This window comes from Apodemus sylvaticus, chromosome 1 (genome assembly GCF_947179515.1).
Source record: "Apodemus sylvaticus chromosome 1, mApoSyl1.1, whole genome shotgun sequence".
NCBI lineage: Eukaryota > Metazoa > Chordata > Mammalia > Rodentia > Muridae > Apodemus > Apodemus sylvaticus.
The window spans coordinates 55,257,011-55,270,610 of NC_067472.1; the positions used below are offsets into that span (position 1 = coordinate 55,257,011).

At 39.8% G+C, this 13,600-nt stretch overlaps 1 protein-coding gene across 2 annotated transcripts in view; it reads right to left on the reverse strand.

Moving 5' to 3' along the window:
- Positions 1-13,600, reverse strand: part of LOC127678386 (solute carrier family 22 member 27-like) — a 62,833-nt gene that overhangs the window by 33,846 nt on the left and 15,387 nt on the right. The window lies entirely within an intron of this gene.

Below are 13,600 nucleotides of genomic sequence, written 5' to 3' on the forward strand. Positions count from 1 at the left end.
TTTCATTAATTCAAGCCATACAAGACAGCATTATGTTGGACTTAACATATAAAGATCCCACACCAAATCATGTAGTGAATATATTTTTTATAGTTTTCAAATTTCATTCTTTTTAAATTTTATTTAAAGTTTTTTTTACACTCCAGATTTTATCATGCTCCTGCTTCACCCTCTTTCTATTCCATACCCCATACCCCCTCCCACTGCTCTGTCTTCATGATGACTTCTCCATCCCCTTTATCCCCAATGCCACCAGACCTCCCTACTCCCTGAGGCTTCCAGTCTCTTGATGGTTAGGTGCATCTTCTCTAACTGAACCAAGAACTAGCAGTCCTATGCTATATATGTGTTGGGGGCCTCATATTACCTGATATATGCTGCCTGGTTGGTGGTTCAATGTCTGCATGATCTCGGGGGACAAGGTTGGTTGAGACTGCTGGTCCTCCTACAGGTTTGACTTCCTCCTCAGTTACTTCCTACTTTTCCCTAATTCAACCACAGGGGTTCCCAGATTCTGTACATTGGTTGGGTAAAAATATCGGCATCTGACACTTTCAGCTGCTTGTTGGGTCTTTCTGAGGGCATTCATGGTAAGCCAATTTTGTGAGCACCCCATAGTCTCAGTAACAGTGTCAGGTCTTGGGGCCTCCCCTTGAGCTAGAACCTACTTTGTAACTGTCACTGGGCCTCATCTCCCTCAGTCTTTTCTCCATTTTTGTCCCTGCAGTTCTTTCACTCAGGAACAATTAATTATGGGTCAGAGTGTTTGACAGTGCGATGCCAACCCCATCCCTCACTTGATGCCCTGTCTTTCTGCTGGACGTGGGCTCTACAAGTTCTTTCTCCCCACTGTAAGTCCCCTCCCTTTCGGTCCTAAGAGTCTCTCTCACCTCCCAGGTCTATAGACATTGGTTTTCCATTGTTCATGTACACCAAACTTTATTGATTTTGTTGTTAAAATTCAGTAGTCTGTCACTTCTGTGATTTTATTGTTTTTAAATAGCCTTCTTTCTTTTGTGTTGTCCCTGATGTCTCTGTTTTGTTACATCACACTATCTAAAGTTTTGACACATATCTCCTAGAATATCATTAAGTGTACTTCACCCTTTTTAGAGTATTGACATTTTGTGTGACACTCCTCAGAGTAGAAACAAATATTGCTCTATGACAACATTGTGTGATATTATTATTGAAATACTTTAACTAATGTCTACTCACTTAGAAAAGGGAAGTGAAAAGAGAACAAAGAAGAGATACTACAAAATCAAACTTGTTGAACCAATGAATTTAATCAAAGAAATATGGGTGAGGAGTTCCTTAATGGAGTAACATGACTCAAAGATAGTTCCATCACCGAACACATCCAGCATGGGAGAAAGCTCATGAAAGCTGGAACTCTGGGGCCCTGCCTGGCCCCTAGAGAGTTCAGCAGGTTGGTGGGTGGCCTTTGCTGGCAACAAAGTTGTTTTGAGGCACTTCCTGGTATCCTAGATGTAGTCTCACTCTTCTAGAGTATTCAGCTAGTTTGAGCTTTTTCTTTTTTTATTTATTTATTTTCTATATTCTTTGTTTACATTCTAAAAGCTTTCCCCTTTCCCAGTTCCCCCCCACCCCCATATGTTCCATAAGTCCTCTTCTCTCCATCCATTCTCCTATCTTTCCCCCTCCCTTTTCTCTGTCCTGGCACTCCCCTACAATGTTAGATCAAGCCTTTCCGGGATTAGGGCCCTCTTCTTCCTTCTTCATGGGAATCATTTGATATGCATATTACAGGAGGGAAACTTCATCCTGGAAAATGCACGATAGTAACCTTCTTTCATCAAACCCAAAAGAAGATAACCAATAAAATATAAAAGATAACATCAAAAATGACAGGAAGTAATAATCACTATTCCTTAATATCTCTTAACATCAATGGACTCAATTCCCCCAATAAAAAGACACAGACGAACGGACTGGATACGTAAACAGGATCCTACATTTTGCTGCATACAGGAAACACACTTCAGTGTCAAAGACAAACACTACCTTAGAGTAAAAGAGCTTTTTCTATGTAGGTCAGTTTGTGTTGCCTGAGAATGTCTCTCGGAAATGCTTACTACTTTTACATGCATGGAAGAGGAGGGGGCTAGTGGATCTGGTCAATATCAGGGACTACACAAAGTTACTGATTTACCTCCTAAGCTTCCCTGCAGAGTGGAATTCTTTACCACCCTTAGAAGATCTTATTACTTCACTTCACTTCACTTATTGCTTCAACCTTTGTTCTGAGGAGTATTTTTATAAGAGGGAAGAAAAATAAAGCAAGCTATTTTGCTGAAGTTGTCTATTTAAAGAAAATATATTCAGGCAAAAAGTTACCAATTCTTAGTCCATAATTTATTGCTACAGTATTTACTTGCCTAATTACATAATATTATGGAATATGCAACTATCAGAAAGCTGCATCAAGCAGAGACAATCATAGAAGTTATAGGTATAATTCACTTCAAAGAATGGCACTTAAATTGAAGGCTTTATTCTCTGAGCACTCAGGGATGTAAGCAGCTCAGGGTCTGAACCCTGACCACGAATGAAAACTGTACAGCATTTTTAAAGGAGGAAATCACAAAGGGAGGGGGAACTGGGTGGGCTGTAGCATTGTCCAGTCATATTTTTTGCCCAAGGGTTTGAGCATGGTAATTTCCATGGGAGATTTGCCCTGACATGTGGCCAGATAGTCATAGGAAAGGATTCTTCTGTTGGTCATTAAGACGTATCCAGGCTACCAGGTTTCAAGGTTCCTGACTCAAAGTGTCACAGGTTTAGAGAAAAAAATGAGTGAACCAGCTGCATGATGTCAATTAGGTCACAACAGTCAATCAGTTATGTACGCTTAGGACTTGTGAACCTTAGTTTAGATAAGGGGCAGCTTCTCTCTTTATGTTCATTTCTAATTTACTGGCTAACAGACAAACAAGAAACATCTGGATAAAAAGGCTAGGAGTTAGTTTCTGGCCTGGAAACATTCATTTAGTTTGCCCTTGGCAGCAAGTTGGAGATGTTATCCCTAAGATGGCTGGACTCAGAAAATGATCTCCTTCAGTCAACACATACCCAGTGACACATGGTTTTACACTTCATAGTAATCAAAGGGCATTCTGCTTGTCATGAAAAAACAACCAAAATACTGTAGATTTTACTTGGCATCATATCTACTCAGTTCAATGTCCAGAAGGAATGGAGTCAAGTGCTTTGACCAAGGACAACACCATTTTCTATAATATATATATATATGATGAAATTAATGGTGTGACACTTTGTAGTCTTTTTATTAGATATATTCTTTATTTATATTTCAAATGTTTTCCCCTTTCCTGGTTTCTCCCAGAAAATCCCCTAACCCATCCCCTTTCCCACTCTTCACCAATCCACCCACTCCTGCTTCCCTGTCCTGGCATTCTGCTACACTGCCACATCGAGCCTTCCCAGGACCAAGGGCCTCTCCTCCCTTTGATGTCTAACAAGGCCATACTCTGACACATGCATCTGGAGTCATGTGTCCCTCCATGTGTACACATTGGTTGATGGTTTAGTCTCTGGGAGTCCTGAGGGTACTGGGTAGCTCATATTGTTGTTCCCCCTATGGCCCTGCAAACCTCTTCACCTCCTTGGGTCCTTTCTCTAGCTCATCCATTGGGGAACCTGTGCTCAGATCAATGGCTGGCTGAGAGTGTCCCCCTCTGTATTTGTCATGCTTTAGCAGGGCCTCCCAGGTGACAGCTATATCAGGCTCCAGTCAGCAAGCACTTGTTGGCATCTGCAATAGTGCCTGGGTTTTGTAACTGTATATGGGATGGATCCCCAGGTGGGGCAGTCTGTGGATGGCCTTATCTTCAGTCTCGGCTCTACACTTTGTCTACTTTGCGGCTGTTTTGTTCCCCCTTGTAAGAAGTACCAAAGTATCCATACTTTGGTGGCACCCAAACACAGGACTGGACGCAAGAAGATCTCCTGAGGTGACCCTGTCTTCGCAAAGCTTCACAGAAAATGGAAAAAGAGGGTATCCTGCACAGTGAGCAACTATAGGTGCTAGAGGATACGGACTAAGTGTGGCAGTCTAGACCCAACACTGAACCCACTTAGAAGTAGACAATGGAAAATGGTGTTAGAACTTTATAGGCATTTGTCCACAGCCTTTAAGAGCTGATTCAGGCAAAAAGAAAAAGGGTTTGAAAATAGGCATATGTCCGCAGCTTTCAAGAGCTGCTTCAAGAAGGTTTGAAAAATGAGAGAGAAAGAGAGAAGGAAAATGGATTTTTAAACTCTCCTAGGGAAAAGTGGAAATATAGAGAGGTCTTGTTTCCTCCGTGGACCCTACTGGGGATATTCTTAGTACTATACAGCCTGCTTCCCTTTGGTGCGCACCAAAGTACCAATTTGTGCCTCTTTGTGTCATTGTTTGAATGACTGTTGTTCTGTTTCATGTTAAAAAGAAAAATTGGTAAAAATTTCATTTGCTGGCAGTCTATCTCTTAATCTAGCCACCGTTTATAGAGTGGAGGCTGATTTAAAACCACCCTGCACTCAACTAGGAGTCAAACAAGGCTGAAGAAAAAAAAAAAAACCTGCTTCTTAAAGGGCCAGCAACCTCACGTTTTAGGGAAAAAGTGTTTGGTTTAAGTTTATGAGATTTGTGTAATCGCTTTATTCTTGTTTATAATTGGTCTTAAAAGTGTAAGTATGTTTTACATGTCTTGACTATAGAGTTTACTATAGAGTTTACATGTCAACTACAGAGCTTATAAGTTATTATGCATGATTTGAAAGATATAATATTGGTAACAAAAGGTTAGTTTAAAACTGGTAGTTCAGAGTTGTAGCCATCATAAATAGCAGCAGGTGGCATGGCACAACTCAAGAAAAACAGGCCTCTAAAGATACTTCTAATTTGTCATGTTTTATGTGAATCTTAACCTAGAAATTAGACTTATAAGGAATAAGATTTACTGCCATACATTCGAACATAAGAACTGTTCGAATTGCAGTAAACAATGTTGTGGTGTGAATGTAACGTGTTTGCCATTCATTTTAAAGAAAATAGATTGTTTAAAATTGGGTTTTACTTTCCAAAGTTGTGGTTATACTCTGGTGTTGCAAGAGAAAATTAAGAGTTACAATAAGGACTGTCAGTATGCCATTGGCTGCAGTTTGCAGTCTGGTTGGTGCCTCATGATTCTTGGCACATTTTGTAATTGGGCTGATTTTAAGAGTGATACAGCTGTGGCCATTATGGGCCTGTTGCGACTTTTTTGCAGGTTTGTTGGTGAGGTGGTGGGAGCAAAATTTAACCCTCCCCCAAGATTGAAAAGGAGATCTCAGTGGAAATTTATTTAATATCAATCAGGTTCCTTTGACTACTAAGAAAAAAAACTAGTAGAATTTTCCTGAAACTCTAAAAGTACAGTTTTCTTTTAACACTCACACTACGAGGTCTGGGCCGCAGGCTACAATCATGCAGGACTGGTGGGTGTGGATCTGGCCTTAGAGACAATTGACTCAGATCAAAAGACACTTAGATTTGAGTTGTAAGCTCAGAGCTGCCTCAATAGAGGCTTGTGAGATGCTGCTTTTGTCTTACAGGTCTCACCTACAGGGTTTCTGGCCAAAAGAACATTTTTAGCAGATGTGTGATTCAAAATACAGTTCAGATATAGTCTTACCTTATGTGAGAAAAATGTTTTGTCTCTGCTTCAATATAAGAAGCTAGGATCTTAAGTTTCTCAGTGTATATTGTTCATAGAATTTTATTACAGGCCTTGGCTCTTAAATTTTTTCTTGGCTTTTAAAATTTTTAAGTAAATGGTTTTCGAAAGTTGTTAGGATAAGTTAATTGGCTAAAACATTTGCTTTAGCCAATGTTTGCTTTAATGCTTAAAGCAAAAAATTGCTTTAAGCTTACCACAAGAAGATTTAAGCCTCTGATATTTTCAAAACAAATAGTGAGAGGCATAACTTGGAAAAAGCTACTATAAACATGAATCAACAATTTATGATATGTGTTCATTGCAGTTCCTTGACAAAGAGAACATTAATGTAAAATCAGCTTTTTTTCCTCTCCAAATAAAGTTTTACATCCTTCAATAAAGATATTGGTGTATTAGTAAAATGCTAAAGATGAAATCATAATGGTATTTTAAAAGAAATGTTTTAAGAGCCTAATAAAACATTTGTTCCTTGTTTCAAACAGCAATCAAATTGATTATTATTGATGGTTAATCTATCACATGGCAAGAATTTTATGCAAAATTAATAATTATTATCCAAAAGATAATTTGTTATAGTTTGCTTTTATATTTCTATACATGCCAAATACATCTACTATGGGAGTAAAGCTCATATAATTAGAACACATATTTGTCACATATTTGTTCTTTTGAGTTTCCCCCTGCTTCAGCACAGATAATTGACTTGGGTGCTGTAGTGGCTATTTTTAAGATGTTAAAAATCAAGCTTTTAATAATGGTGTATATATATATATATATATAAATGGTTTACAATTGCTTAAAATTGTTCCTTTTTTGATACTGCTAATTCCTAAATTATTTATACAAATGTAATTCAAGTTTAAAAAGATATGTTCTTTAAATGACTGTCCTGAATATTTGAGAGCTGATCCAGGAGCTAGAGAGATGGTTCAGCCATTAAAGGCTAGGCTCACAAACAAAAATATAAGAGTTCATTCCCAGCAATCATATGATGGCTCACAACCACCTGTAATGAGATCTGACACCCTCTTCGGGTGTGTCTGAGGACTGCTACAGTATACTTATATATAATAAATTAATCTTTAAAAAGGTGCCTGGACAAGACCCCTTAAAGCAAGACACATTAAATTTGTGTCCTAGGCAGACTATATAAAAACAATTGGCCATAGAAGCATATTCTTTATATCATCACAAAAGTAATGGCTTAAAAATAATTTTATTTCTTTAGGTGCTATTCAGTCATTCGATATTCCTCAGGTGAAAATTCTTTGTTTTAGCTCTGTACCCCATTTTTAGGGGGGATATTTGACTCTCTGGAGTTTACCTTCTTGAGTTCTTTGTATATCTTGGATATAAGCCCTCTGTCGATTTTGTAGGGTTGGTAAAGATATTTTCCCAATTTGTTGGTTGCCGTTTTGTCCTTTTGACAATGTCCTTTGTCTTACAGAAACTTTGTAGTTTTATGAAGTCCCATTTGTCAATTCTTGATCTTAGAGCATAAGCTCTTGGTATTCTGTTGAGGAAATTTTCCCTGTGCCCATGTCCTCAAGGGTCTTCCCCAGTTTCTTTTCTATTAGTTTTAGTGTGTCTGGTTTTATGTGGAGGTTCTTGATCCACTTGGATTTGAGCTTAGTACAAGGAGATAAGAATGGATCAATTTGCATTCTTTTGCATGCTGACCTCCAGTTGAACCAGCACCACTTGTTGAAGAGGCTAGCTTTTTTCCACTGACTGGTTGTAGCTCCTTTATCAAAGATCAAGTGATGAAAATTCTGTGGGTCCATTTTTTTTTGTCAGTTGAAGTTGAGCACTATTGTTTTTTTTTCTTTTTTCTTTTTTTATTCGATATAATTTATTTACACTTCAAATGACTTCCCCTTTTCTAGCCCTCCCACTCCCCGAAAATCCCGTAAGCCCCCTTCTCTTCCCCTGTCCTCCCACCCACCCCTTCCCACTTCCCCGTTCTGGTTTTGCTGAGTACTGTTTCACTGAGTCTTTCCAGAACCAGGGGCCACTCCTCCTTTCTTCTTGTACCTCATTTGATGTGTGGATTATGTTTTGGGTATTCCAGTTTTCTAGGTTAATATCCACTTAATAGTGAGTGCATACCATGATTCACCTTTTGAGTCTGGGTTACCTCACTTAGTATGATATTCTCTAGCTCCATCCATTTGCCTAAGAATTTCATGAATTCATTGTTTCTAATGGCTGAATAGTACTCCATTGTGTAGATATACCACATTTTTTGCATCCACTCTTCTGTTGAGGGATACCTGGGTTCTTTCCAGCATCTGGCAATTATAAATAGGGCTGCTATGAACATAGTAGAACATGTATCCTTATTACATGGTGGGGAGTCTTCTGGGTATATGCCCAGGAGTGGTATAGCAGGATCTTCTGGAAGTGAGGTGCCCAGTTTTCAGAGGAACCGCCAGACTGATTTCCAGAGTGGTTGTACCAATTTGCAACCCCACCAGCAGTGGAGGAGTGTTCCTCTTTCTCCACACCCTCTCCAACACCTGCTGTCTCCTGAATTTTTAATCTTAGCCATTCTGACTGGTGTAAGATGAAATCTTAGGGTTGTTTTGATTTGCATTTCCCTAATGACTAATGAAGTTGAGCATTTTTTAAGATGCTTCTTCGCCATTCGAAGTTCTTCAGGTGAGAATTCTTTGTTTAACTCTGTACCACATTTTTTAATAGGGTTGTTTGGTTTTCTGGAGTCTAACTTCTTGAGTTCTTTATATATATTGGATATTAGCCCTCTATCTGATGTAGGATTGGTGAAGATCTTTTCCCAATTTGTTGGTTGCCGATTTGTCCTCTTGATGGTGTCCTTTGCCTTACAGAAACTTTGTAATTTTATGAGGTCCCATTTGTCAATTCTTGCTCTTAGAGCATACGCTATTGGTGTTCTGTTCAGAAACTTTCTCCCTGTACCGATGTCCTCAAGGGTCTTCCCCAGTTTCTTTTCTATTAGCTTCAGAGTGTCTGGCTTTATGTGGAGGTCCTTGATCCATTTGGATTTGAGCTTAGTACAAGGAGACAAGGATGGATCAATTCACATTCTTCTGCATGCTGACCTCCAGTTGAACCAGCACCATTTGTTGAAAAGGCTATCTTTTTTCCATTGGATGTTTTCAGCCTCTTTGTCGAGGATCAAGTGGCCATAGGTGTGTGGGTTCATTTCTGGATCTTCAATCCTGTTCCATTGATCCTCCTGCCTGTCACTGTACCAATACCATGCAGTTTTTAACACTATTGCTCTGTAGTATTGCTTGAGGTCAGGGATACTGATTCCCCCAGATTTTCTTTTGTTGCTGAGAATAGTTTTAGCTATCCTGGGTTTTTTGTTGTTCCAGATGAATTTGATAATTGCTCTTTCTAACTCTGTGAAGAATTGAGTTGGGATTTTGATGGGTATTGCATTGAATCTGTATAGTGCTTTAGGCAAAATGGCCATTTTAACTATATTGATTCTACCGATCCATGAGCATGGGAGGTTTTCCCATTTTTTGAGGTCTTCTTCCATTTCCTTCTTCAGAGTCTTGAAGTTCTTGTCATACAGATCTTTCACATGTTTGGTAAGAGTCACCCCAAGATACTTTATACTGTTTGTGGCTATTGTGAAGGGGGTCATTTCCCTAATTTCTTTCTCAGCCTGCTTATCCTTTGAGTATAGGAAGGCCACTGATTTGCTGGAGTTGATTTTATAACCTGCCACTTTGCTGAAGTTGTTTATCAGCTGTAGGGGCTCTCTAGTGGAGTTCTTTGGGTCACTTAGGTAGACGATTATGTCGTCTGCAAATAATGATAGTTTGACTTCTTCCTTTCCAATTTGAATCCCTTTGACCTCCTTATGTTGTCGAATTGCCCGAGCTAGTACCTCAAGTACAATATTGAAAAGATAAGGAGAAAGGGGGCAGCCTTGTCTGGTCCCTGATTTCAGTGGGATTGCTTCAAGTTTCTCTCCATTTAGTTTGATGCTGGCTACCGGTTTGCTGTATATTGCTTTTACTATGTTTAGATATGGGCCTTGAATTCCTGTTCTCTCCAAGACTTTAAGCATGAAGGGATGCTGAATTTTGTCAAATGCTTTTTCAGCATCCAATGAAATGACCATGTGGTTTTGTTCTTTGAGTTTGTTTATGTAGTGGATTGCATTGATGGATTTCCGTATATTGAACCAACCCTGCATTCCCGGGATAAAGCCTACTTGATCATGGTGGATGATCGTTTTGATGTGTTCTTGGATTCGGTTGGCAAGAATTTTATTGAGTATTTTTGCATCGATGTTCATAAGGGAAATTGGTCTGAAGTTCTCTTTCTTTGTTGGATCTTTGTGTGGCTTTGGTATCAGCGTAATTGTGGCTTCTTAGAAGGAATTGGGTAGTGTTCCTTCTGTTTCTATTTTGTGGAATAGTTTGAAGAGTATTGGTGTTAACTCTTCTTTGAAGGTCTGGTAGAATTCTGCACTGAAGCCATCTGGTCCTGTGCTTTTTTTGGTTGGAAGACTTTCTATGACTCCTTCTATTTCTTTAGGCATTATGGGACTGTTTAGATGGTCTAGTTGGTCCTGATTTAATTTTGGTATTTGGTATCTGTCAAGGAAATTGTCCATTTCCTCCAGATTCTCCAGTGGTGTTGAGTACAGGCTCTTGTAGTAGGATCTGATGATTTTTTGGATTTCCTCAGTTTCCGTTGTTATCTCTCCCTGTTCATTTCTAAGTTTGTTAATTTGGATACTTTCTCTGTGCCCTTTGGTCAGTCTGGCTAAGGGTTTATCTATCTTGTTGATTTTCTCAAAGAACCAGCTCCTGGTTTTGTTGATTTTTTGTATGGTTCTCTTTGTTTCTACTTAATTGATTTCGGCCCTGAGTTTGATGATTTCCTGCCTTCTACTCCTCCTGGGCGAAATAGCTTCTTTTTGTTCTAGGGCTTTCAGGTGAGTCATTAAGCTGGTAATGTATGCTCTCTCCATTTTCTTTTTGGAGGCACTTAGGGCTATGAGTTTTCCTCTTAGCACTGCTTTCATTGTGTCCCATAGATTTGGGTATGTTGTGTTTTCATTTTCATTATGTTCTAAAAAGTCTTTAATTTCTTTCTTTATTTCTTCCTTGACCAAGGTATCATTGAGTAGAGTATTGTTCAGTTTCCACGTGTATGTGGGTTTTCTGTTGTTTCTGTTGCTATTGAAGACCACTTTTACTCCATAGTGATCAGATAGGAGGCATGGGATTAGTTCGATCTTCTTATATTTGTTGAGGTCTGTCTTGTGACCAATTATATGGTCGATTTTGGAGAAGGTACCATGAGGTGCTGAGAAAAAGGTATATTCTTTTGTTTTAGGATAGAATGTTCTATATATATCTGTTAAATCTAATTGGTCCAAAGCTTCAATTAGTTTCATTGTGTCCCTGTTTAGTTTCTGTTTTCCTGATCAGTCCATTGAGGAAAGTGCAGTGTTGAAGTCACCCACAATTATTGTGTTAGGTGCAATGTGTGCTTTTAGTTTTAATAAAGTTTCTTTTACGAAAGAGGCTGCCCTTGCATTTGGGGCATAGATGTTCAGGATTGACAGTTCTTCTTTTTGTATTTTTCCTTTGACCAGCAAGAAGAGTCCCTCAGGGTCCCTTTTGATGCCTTTGGGTTGAAAGTCAATTTTATCTGATATTAAGATGGCTACTCCAGCTTGTTTCCTGAGACCATTTGCTTGTAAAATTGTCTTCCAGCCTTTTACTCTGAGGTAGTGTTTGTCTTTGACCCTGAGGTGTGTTTCCTGTAAGCAGCAAAATGTAGGGTCCTGTTTACATATCCAGTCAGTTAGTCTGTGTCTTTTTATTGGGGCATTAAGTCCATTGATGTTAAGAGATATTAAAGAATAGTGATTGTTACTTCCTATCATTTTTGACGTTATTTTTTAAATTTGAATGCTTAACTTCTTTTGGGTTTGATGAAAGGTTACTATCTTGCTTTTTCCAGGGTGAAGTTTCCCTCCTTATATTGGTGTTGTCCTCCTATTATCCTTTTTAGGGCCGGGTTTGTGGATAGATATTGGGTAAACTTGGTTTTGTCATGAAATATCTTAGTTTCTCCATCTATGGTGGTTGAGAGTTTTGCTGGATATAGTAGTTTTGGTTGGCATTTGTGTTCTCTTAAGAGTCTGCATGAGATCTGCCCATGACCTTCTAGCCTTCATAGTCTCAGGTGAAAAGTCTGCTGTGATTCTGATAGGTCTTCCTTTATATGTTACTTGGCCTTTTTCTCTTACTGCCTTTAATATTCTTTCTTTGTTTAGAACATTTGGTGTTTTGATTATTATGTGACGGGACGTATTTCTGTTCTGGTCCAGTCTGTTTGGAGTTCTGTAGGCTTCTTGTATATTCATGGGCATCTCTCTCTTTAGGTTAGGGAAGTTTTCTTCCATAATTTTATTGAAGATATTTGCTGGCCCTTTAAGTTGTAAATCTTCACTGTCATCTATGCCTATAATCCTTAGGTTTGGTCTTCTCATTGTGTCCTGGATTTCCTGGATATTTTGGGTTACAAGCTTTTTGCATTTTGCATTTTCTTTAACTGTTGAGTCCATGGTTTCTATGGAATCTTCAGCATCTGAGATTCTTTCTTCTATCTCTTGTATTCTGTTGTTGATATTTGCATCTCTGTCCCCCGATTTCTTCCCAAGGCTTTCTATCTCCAAAGTTGTCTCCCTTTGAGTTTTCTTAGTTGTTTCTACTTCTGATTTTAGATCCTGGATGGTTTTGCTTAGCTCCTTCACTTGCATGTTTGTGTTTTCCTGTAATTCTTTAAGAGATTTTTGTGTTTCCTTTTTCATGACCTCAGCCTGTTGACCAAAGTTCTCCTGTATTTCTTTAAGAGATTTTTGTGTTTCGTCTTTCATGACCTCAGCCTGTTGACCTAAGTTCTCCTGTATTTCTTTAAGTGTTTTTTGCATTTCCTCCTTGTTGGCTTTTGTATTCTCCTGGATTTCTTTCAATGATTTTTGTGTTTCCCTTGCAAGGGCTTCTAACTTTTGATCCATTTTCTCCTGAATTTCTTTAAGTATGTCCTTCATGTGTTCCTGTACCAGCATCATGACCAGTGATTTTAAATCCAAATCTTGTTTTACTGGTGTGATGGGGTATCCAGGACATGTTGGTAGAGGAGAATTGGGTTCAGATGTTGCCATATTGCCTTGATTTCTGTTAGTGACGTTCCTGCGTTTGCCTTTTGCCATCTAGTTGTCACTGGTGTTAGTTTGTCTTGTCAGTGCTGAACTCACCAGTGCAAGCTGGCCCTTCCCAGTTGGCCTCTGGTGCACAGCTTACCTCCTGCACTGCTTGTAGACAGGGTGCTGCTGCCCAGGCTGTTCAGATCCCAAAGCAGGCACCCGAAGGCTCCCACTGGGGCCCGCTGGATTCACTGGAGCACACTGACTTCTCCCAGCTGGCCTCCCGGAAGCCCAGCTAGCCACTTGCAGGACTTGGAGATGTGGTGCTGCCGCCCAGGCTGATCTGGATCCGGAAGCGGAGGGAGTAGAGCTGAGGGCTTCCGCCTGAGGCCTTGCCCCAGATTGTGTCTGTGGAGCAGATGGAGCCCATGTGCACCCCCAGGGAGTGCCGATGGTGTATGCTGCTGTGATCTCCCCTGTGTTCCGCTCACTCCGCTGGACAGCCGATCCGCCAACCGGGCTGTTGCACACAAGGTTAGCCTGGCCGCCCAGTCCCTGAGTCCAGGCAAAAGCCTGGGAGGCCAAGGTCCGAGCAAAGTTCCCCTAGGGCTATGACTGTTAATTGGGTCTGCCAGGTGACTAGGATGGCGGGCGTGCGCGCCCGCGCTCCCTGAAAGCGCCG